The following is a 7,895-nucleotide window of genomic DNA, read 5'->3' on the forward strand; positions in this document are numbered from 1 at the left end:
AGGGGGTGAGGGGAGGGGAGGTAAAGTTAGCACTCAACCTATCTGCCTGGATGTTGGCAGTATCAGTTGGGTCTGTATATTTAGTGCCATTGTGCTGTATCTCAGAGCAGATCTGAGTGTTGCCATTGAGATTCTTGACAAAGCTATAGAATGCTTTGTGGTTGTCTTTAGAATCAGTGGCAATTTTGTTTTCATAACTAGCTTTGGAGGATTTTATCAGGGATCGCAGCTTCTTACTGAAGCTGACCAGGGAGCTCCTCCACTCATGGGATTTTACTCTCTTTTGCAACAGTTTCTTCCTTCTGTTGTACAGTTTGTTTATGGCAGGGGACTACCAGATTGACTTCCTTTTTTTTTTTTGGAGGATAGCGTCTTGGTTCTGTTTGGGATAGCACGATCCATGCACTCGTGTAAGTGCTTATAAAGTGCAATTGTGAAGGATTCAGTAGTAGTAACTGTATTGTCCATCTGCATGGGTGTCATGAAGTTCACCACTTCTGTCTTAAGAAGCATGAAGTTGGCTTTGGAGAAATTTTTTACCAAGGTTTCCTTAATGGGGGGTGGGGGCAGAATGTGGATATCTAGGGTGATTAGCTTATGGTCGGATCGGACCAATGAGGCATTGACTTCAGATGTGGAACACCAGTCACTCATGTTGGTAATGACTAGATCTAGAATATTGTTGTCCCTGGTGGGGGTGTGGATAAGTTGATCCAGGGCATTGGAGTTTATAAATTCCAGAAAGCACTGAGTGAAGGAATTGGTACATGAGTAGTTTTCCCAGTTAATGGTGGGGTAGTTGAAATTGCCCATTATTAGGGTGTTTGGTTGAACCCTAATATTTTCCAGTACACCACGAGGAGGAGTGAGAATCATGGGGCATGGTAGGGGATATGTAGCAAGCTACAGTTTGGATTGCAGTTTTGCCCAGAGTTAGTTGCACTTGGATAACCTCGGATGCATTATGCTGAGCAGCTAGCCTGGAGGTGTGGATATCCTTAATGAATATGGACACACCTCCGCCTTTGGTGTTCCAGTCCAGGTTACATGGCCAAAAAGTGTGGTATGAGTTATAGCCTGGTAGTGCAGGGGTGCTCTCTGGAGCCTTGAACCAGGACTCAGTCACTGCACAGATATTGATGTTTTCCATTTTAAAGAGTGCCTCGAGTGAGTGCATTTTGAGATTTAGACTTCTAGCATCACCCTCAGTTTTTGCTTGCCTGTTCTTGTTACGGTGGTGAATTTATCATTTGAACCTTACCTAAAAAAGGCACTATAGGGGCGGCAAGAACCTTAGCCGGTATCCGGAATCCCAGGGGTGCCAGGTGCAGGCCATCTCTGGCAAAGCATCGTGGTCTGTCGACGATGTCATTCCAGGCAGCCAGATACTGGATCCCTTTAGAATGACACCAGAAGCTTAGCCAATTGTTGAAGTCAATCATTTTGTCCTTGTACTGCGGTATCATTCTGGGTGATGGCAGAATGCTACTCATGGCTAGGGTCATATCTGCCTGGGCTACAAGATCGGAGAGCTCTTCCATGTCTCTTTTCATGTAGTCCAGGGAGGTACGTCTCAGGTCATTCACACCAACATGGACAATGATAGAGTTATACTTGTAATTGTTGTGGAGTGACTTGAGTGCGTGGGTTATGTGGTGGATCCTGGCACCTGACAGGCAGCTGACAGTAACCTTCTCCTTGTTTAGCCTGGTGAGTGGGACATCAGTGTGCCTGACTATAGAGTCACCTATGACTAGTGTGTTGGGTACGTTGTTTTGCCTTATCAGCTCTGGTTGAGTGGCACACTGAGTCTGCGGGCTATGTGTCATTTTGGTTGTGTTGGGGGGTGGAGGTTGCTTGCATTTCTTCTTTGGAGGCCTCTGTTGCTTGAGCAGATTATTAAAGAGAGCCTCCACGAATGTTTTTGTGTTTCTATGTGTGGATTTTGGTGCTGTAGATTTAGTGAGACTATGTTATGAGTGTGGTGTGGTGCAATTGTTTACCTTCTCCTCTTGACTGTCAACTTCAGTCTTGGTTGGAGAGAGCTTTACCTCCAGTTTGGCTAGATAAGTGCATCTCTCACAGGTTGTAGTGTTGGATGGTAGGAGGGGAGGGTTGTCTTTGTACATGAGGCAATTTCTACATTGCCCCAAGATGCCCAGATTCATCAGATAGACAGGAGAGAACACTGGGAGCTGACCTTGGACATGCCTGAATAAAAAAAATATTTTCCTCTAGATAAATGAGGAAAGTGAGTACAAGAGCTGTTTTTCTCTAAGCAAGTGAGGAGAGTAAGTACCAAAACTGTTTTCCTCTAGGTAATGAGGAAGGTTGAGTGCTGTAGTAATTAGTAGCTTACAACAAGTTCTGAACAAGTGCTGATCACGAATAAGCAAATTCAAGTGCTAAAACTAAGAATCTGTATCTGGACTAAACTAATTACAGGAAAGGGGGAAACAAGTGCAAATGTGGGCTTTTAAACCAGAAAGTTGAGAGAGATGGAAAAACTGCCCAAACGGCCAATAGCTACAATTTCTGGGCCAGAACCACTCCTTATTTGGTAGATATGTTACCTAGTGCTTACCACTCCCACTAATAAGCTAGAAGCCTTCCCTCCAACACAGAAAGCTTGGGGGGCTCAGAAGCTTACATACAGTCCTGGGTGCAGCAAATCTGAATCTGGGCTACACTAGTTACAGGAAAGGTAGGAAACAGGCTTAGATTTTTTTTTTAATACAGAAAAGTAGCTAAAACAGCAGTAAAAACAATTCAAATGCAGTGCAAGCTAGCACACTTGAATATGAGCAATGTTAGACCAAACAGTTTAAAAAATGCAATTAAATTAAAAATGACTAAAATCAAGTGCAGAAGGAGTCTGTTACGTAGAATGAGGTAAAGAGATGGGACTGGGGGGAGTGTCCCAGATCAAGTCTACAGTGGGGGCAGGCAACTGCAAAAGCCTCCAAATTTAAACAACAACACAGGAATAGGGAGAGTGGGTAGGGGAAAACCAACACCTTCAGCAGAGATCTGAAAAACTATACAGTGAAGCAAAAATAACAGTGCACAACTCTGAAGTCAGCCAGCAATGATATAAAATTAGTCAAGCAACAATTAACAGTACACAACTCTGAAGTGCCAGAAAAATATACTCAGCTCTGTATATCTCCAGATAGTTTGAAGAGCACTTTGTCAGGACACAGGAAGGCTCCAGCAATGATACTCCTGATTTACATTTGATGTGCAATTAGCAACCATTTATAATACACATTCTCTCCAACAGCCAAGGGTGCCCGCAGGCAGGTGCAAGGGGGTGCACTTGCACCCCCCTGGAATCGGCTAGCCGCTAGATAATTTCAAAGAAAGTTTTTTTCTTTTACGTGCTCTTCTTTAAGAAGAAAGAAGTCCTAACAGGACAGTCGCTGGTGCTGACATCATCGCCGCTAAGTTTGTGAGCGGGAACAGACGGGTTTACAAGCAGGACCTGATAGCAGTTTGTGCGGAACTCACACACGGGTTTACAAGCAGCCAGGCGAAACGGAATAGCACGCAGGAGTAAACAACCGGAAGATGTGGGACACTTTCAGGTAGAGGTGTGTGTGTGTGTGTGTGTGTGTGTGTGTGTGTGTGTGTGTGTGTGTGTGTGTGTGTGTGTGTGTGTGATTGTTATGCATGTGTGTTTGTGCATGTGTGTAAAATACATATAACATTCACACATACAAATACCCATGCAGATGTATGTACATTTATAATGCATATTTATTGTATGTTTGTGTAAGTACTTAAATACTTATCTCCATTCAACTGCAACGTTAATAGGACTTTGCAACCTTTATCGCTCAGGTTTGTGAATTCTAGCCTCCTCTGTTTAAAGGTGTAAAATTCCACTATTTGCCTACAAAGCTCCTTACCAATCCAGCTTTATAATATAAACCATAATTTATTAGCTTTATCATTCCACTATAATGTCACCATTAGGTCTGAGACTGTCTCAAAGACAGGGACTGCAGTTGTAGCATGTCTGCTGTTCTGCAAGCCCTGTGTTAGTACCATCTCATCACAGAAGGGATAAATTCAAACTGTGCATAACAAAATGCAATCTTATCTTGTTCTCCAGAACTAATTAGTGCTCTTTGATATGTCTGTTCACTAACTACTGCGTAACAGGAGTCAAAGGACTTTCCTGTCTGAGGTCAACATGTCTTTGGCTTTAGAACCATGGTAATGTAAAGGCTTTGCCTCCTCTTGTCCATGGTATCAAATGACCATTAAGAAATACTTTACTGTCATCACCTCCCTGAAGCTGTAACTGCCCCTTTTGGTCCTCTACAGTGGACATGCCAAGACATTAGTGTTCCTTTACTCAGTCTGTTGGTCCTAAGGTAGGAGATCTGTTACTCTAGGTTGACCAGTTATCAAAATACTTGCCTGTAGTCTATGCAAATATTATGATAACTTTTCAAGTAGTGTAGCCTGAGCAGGAGAGGGAATAGTAATGTGTCCCTCTTCTTTAAAATTCAAACTTGGCTGTGAGACCTTCTAAATGAGCGTTCTTCTTTAAGAAGAAAGAAGTCCTAACAGGACAGTCAGGGTGTGCTGACATCATCGTCGCTAAGTTTGTGAGTGGGAACAGACTGGTTTACAAGCAGGACCTGATAGCAGTTTGTGAGCGGGAACTCACACAGACGGGTTTACAAGCAGCCAGGAGAAACGGAATAGCACGCAGGACTAACGGAAGATGTGGGACACTTTCAGTAGGTAGAGGTGTGTGTGTGTGTGTGTGTGTGTGTGTGTGTGTGTGTGTGTGTGTGTGTGTGTGTGTGTGAAATGCCCCAGGTGTACATGGTGGTGGGTAGAGAATAAGGCTTGAACCCTGTACCTTGGGCCCAACTGGCAAGAGCCTGAATTCCCTACCCACCACCATTTGTAAAAATGTTGCAGGATTTTCCTTCATACTTTTTCTGTTCCTCATAAAATCTGTGGTTTCTGCATTTGTGTCCTTGTTGCCTGACAGCTACATGTTCTCTGGTTTTATTCTTGGCTGTCTGGAGTGTTTCTCCCTGGGCCTCTGCTAAAAATTAGCTTTTTTCAAAGTCAGACTTTCCTGGTTAACAAAAGTTAAAAAAATAGACACACTTCAATATCAGACTTCATATTCTTCAGAAAGTGTATGGTAACAAAAGCTTTTATTCTAGCAATTTTCTAAGTGTACAAGATGGATATTTGAAATGTATCCCTGTGTTTGGGACTGTATTCCCCCCATTATTGGCTTCGTCCAGGTTTTGTGCTAGGGTTGAGAGTTATGGTAAGAACTGAATTCACTGAATATGTTTGGGGCTGTATTCACCCAGTATTGGCTTTTTCAGGTATTTATTGGCTTCATCCAGGTTTTTGCTAATGTTGAGAGCTATGGTAAGAACTGATTTCACTGAATATGTTTGGGGCTATATTCTCCCATTACTGGCTTTGTCCGGTGTTATTTGCTAAGTGGTTGAGAGCTATGGTGAGAACTGAATTCACTGAATGTTTGGTGGTTGTAGTCACCCATTATTGGCTTTGTTCAGGTATTTTGTGCTAAGAGGTTGACAGCTGAGCTATGGTGAGAACTGAATTCACTAAATGGTAGCTATTTAAGTTTCAGTCTTCCTCTTTCGCAAAACAGTTGATTTGGCGTAGTGGTATGTTGCTCTAAATGTTTTGCACGGGGTCCCCTGGGTTCAAGACGTGGCAGTGAAATGTATGGTGGTAACGCAGCATTTTATTCTAGCAACTTTCAAACATTATACAAGCAATGTTTAAAATGTGTCCCTGGTTTTGGCCTTTTGTCCCCCCCCCAATAAATTTTGGCTTTTTCCAGATTTCTTGTGCTGAAAAGTTCAGAGATACAGCTGAGTGTCGAGTAGATTTTACAAGGAGCTGAGAGCTGCAGGGGAGCAAAAGTTTAGTGCTGCTTATGTTTAGTCTGCTTGCATTGTTAATAGCACAACAGATAGTGTACTTGCTTTAGATGCTGAAGGCTATGGGTTCTACTCCCACAGTAGGTAAATGCATTGCTGATGCTGTATTGTGTTGTAAAGGGGGTGGATGCTGCAGTCTTTTTGGCAAAGATACCTAGTAACTATGAACCTGTTAATAGTTTGCTATCCATTCCCTATTGCGGTATTACTAGCTTTTCATTTTTTTATTGCATGCAACAAAAGCAATTTATTCTTCAAGGGCAACAGGCACTTTATTTGTAGATTAAGCAATGACATATAAAGTGTTTGCTAGCAGCAACCTCTTTATTAGTTACAAATTTTTTCAATGTGGAGTTGACTACTTCAGAGATTGTGTATTTTTTACTGATACTGGTAGACTTGAGTAGACTTTTTATGATGGAAATGTTCTGAATTGGGCAGTTTTGTCATTGGTGGATGCTTTTTGTTTCATTGTTTACTGGAAAAATGTTCAAAACAATAAATTTAAAATGCCCTCTAACAACGGTACTGTATTGTACAAGGAATATAATGTAATACGGTCAGGAAGGTGTATCAAAGAGCACGTTATGTTCGAGGGGCCTATGATTTTGAAGACAGCCCAGAGTTAATATTTGCCATTGGCAAAATGTATTTTCTCTGAAAGTGGGTTTCAGTGCTGTTTCAATGCATGCGAGTTTCAAGAGCAGAGAAGTTTTAATGTTAGTCTATTTTCATTGTGAGACTGCATTGTTTTAACAGATATGTATTAGGGTTTGTGCTGTAAAATGCAAAATAAAACTTTCAAATGAAATCCTAAATCATCGCACAAGTAAAGCAGTATGCACATTAGTGTTTATGATAAATGGGGCAAAATAACCAAGGAATGGGACATTGGAATGGCTGCAGGGGGGAGGCTCCATTTGACCATGATTTTGTGAAGGGTAGCAAGCTCAGACAGCCCCAGTTGAACTATACCTCTCAGTTGTCCATATCTTTGCAGAATGAATAGATATTTGCTGCTTATTTTTGGTTTGTTCCTCAAATTTGTGGTTTTCTAGCAAATCATTTAGGAATGAAGCCATTAAATGACAGACATTGAGTTTCAGATGTCATAACCTTCAGAAAAATGCATGCTAATGCAAGACCGTCTTTAAGTTTATACAAGAGCAATTTTTCGTAGTGTTTGTATGTTCCCAATATATTTGGCCTTGTTAAGATTTCCTGCATTAAGAGGTTGAGAGGTACGTGCAAATCACTTTGTAGATTAGGAATATCCAAACATCTCAATTGTCCCCAATTCTGGCTCAAAATGTTGCTCTCCCCTAATAATCCCTCCTCCAAAATGGCAATTTTGGAAGAAAATGTGGAGGGTTTACAATTATATATAATTGTAATGATCACTTATAGATTACCTTTATTTCAGAAATGCATGTGGATGCTCTTATTTTGTTAGCTGCTTCAAGTTAACTGTTAATATTAAAAGGTGTCCCTTTTTGACAGGTATTTTGCATCACATTTTGGTCCGTTTTCATAAAATTGTGGTTTTCTGGCAAATTAGTGGCAAGTCATTAAAGATTGAAGTTAGAAAATAATGGCAGACATTTGCGTTTCAGATTTCATACCCTTCAGAAAATTTGTACTAATGCAAGATCTACCTGTTCTATTTAAGTTATAAGAGCAATATTTAAAAATTGGCCTTATTTTTGGGCTTGTGTCCCACTTCTAGTTCTATGTATGGCTTTGTCCAGATTTCTTGCTCTGAAGTTGAGAGGTATGAGTGTCAGATCCATCACTGTCAGCCAGAGACATTTCAAATTGTGACATACTTATTGCACCCCACTCCCATTGTAGTGGCTCTGGATGTGTCCATGGAAGGCAAGGAGCAGTTATGCAGTGTAAGTGTGCAGAGTATTCCCCCATCCAAAGTAGTTCACAAAT

This window comes from Protopterus annectens, chromosome 5.part0, assembly GCF_019279795.1.
Source record: "Protopterus annectens isolate FY-2018-M chromosome 5.part0, PAN1.0, whole genome shotgun sequence".
Classification (NCBI taxonomy): Eukaryota; Metazoa; Chordata; order Ceratodontiformes; family Protopteridae; genus Protopterus; species Protopterus annectens.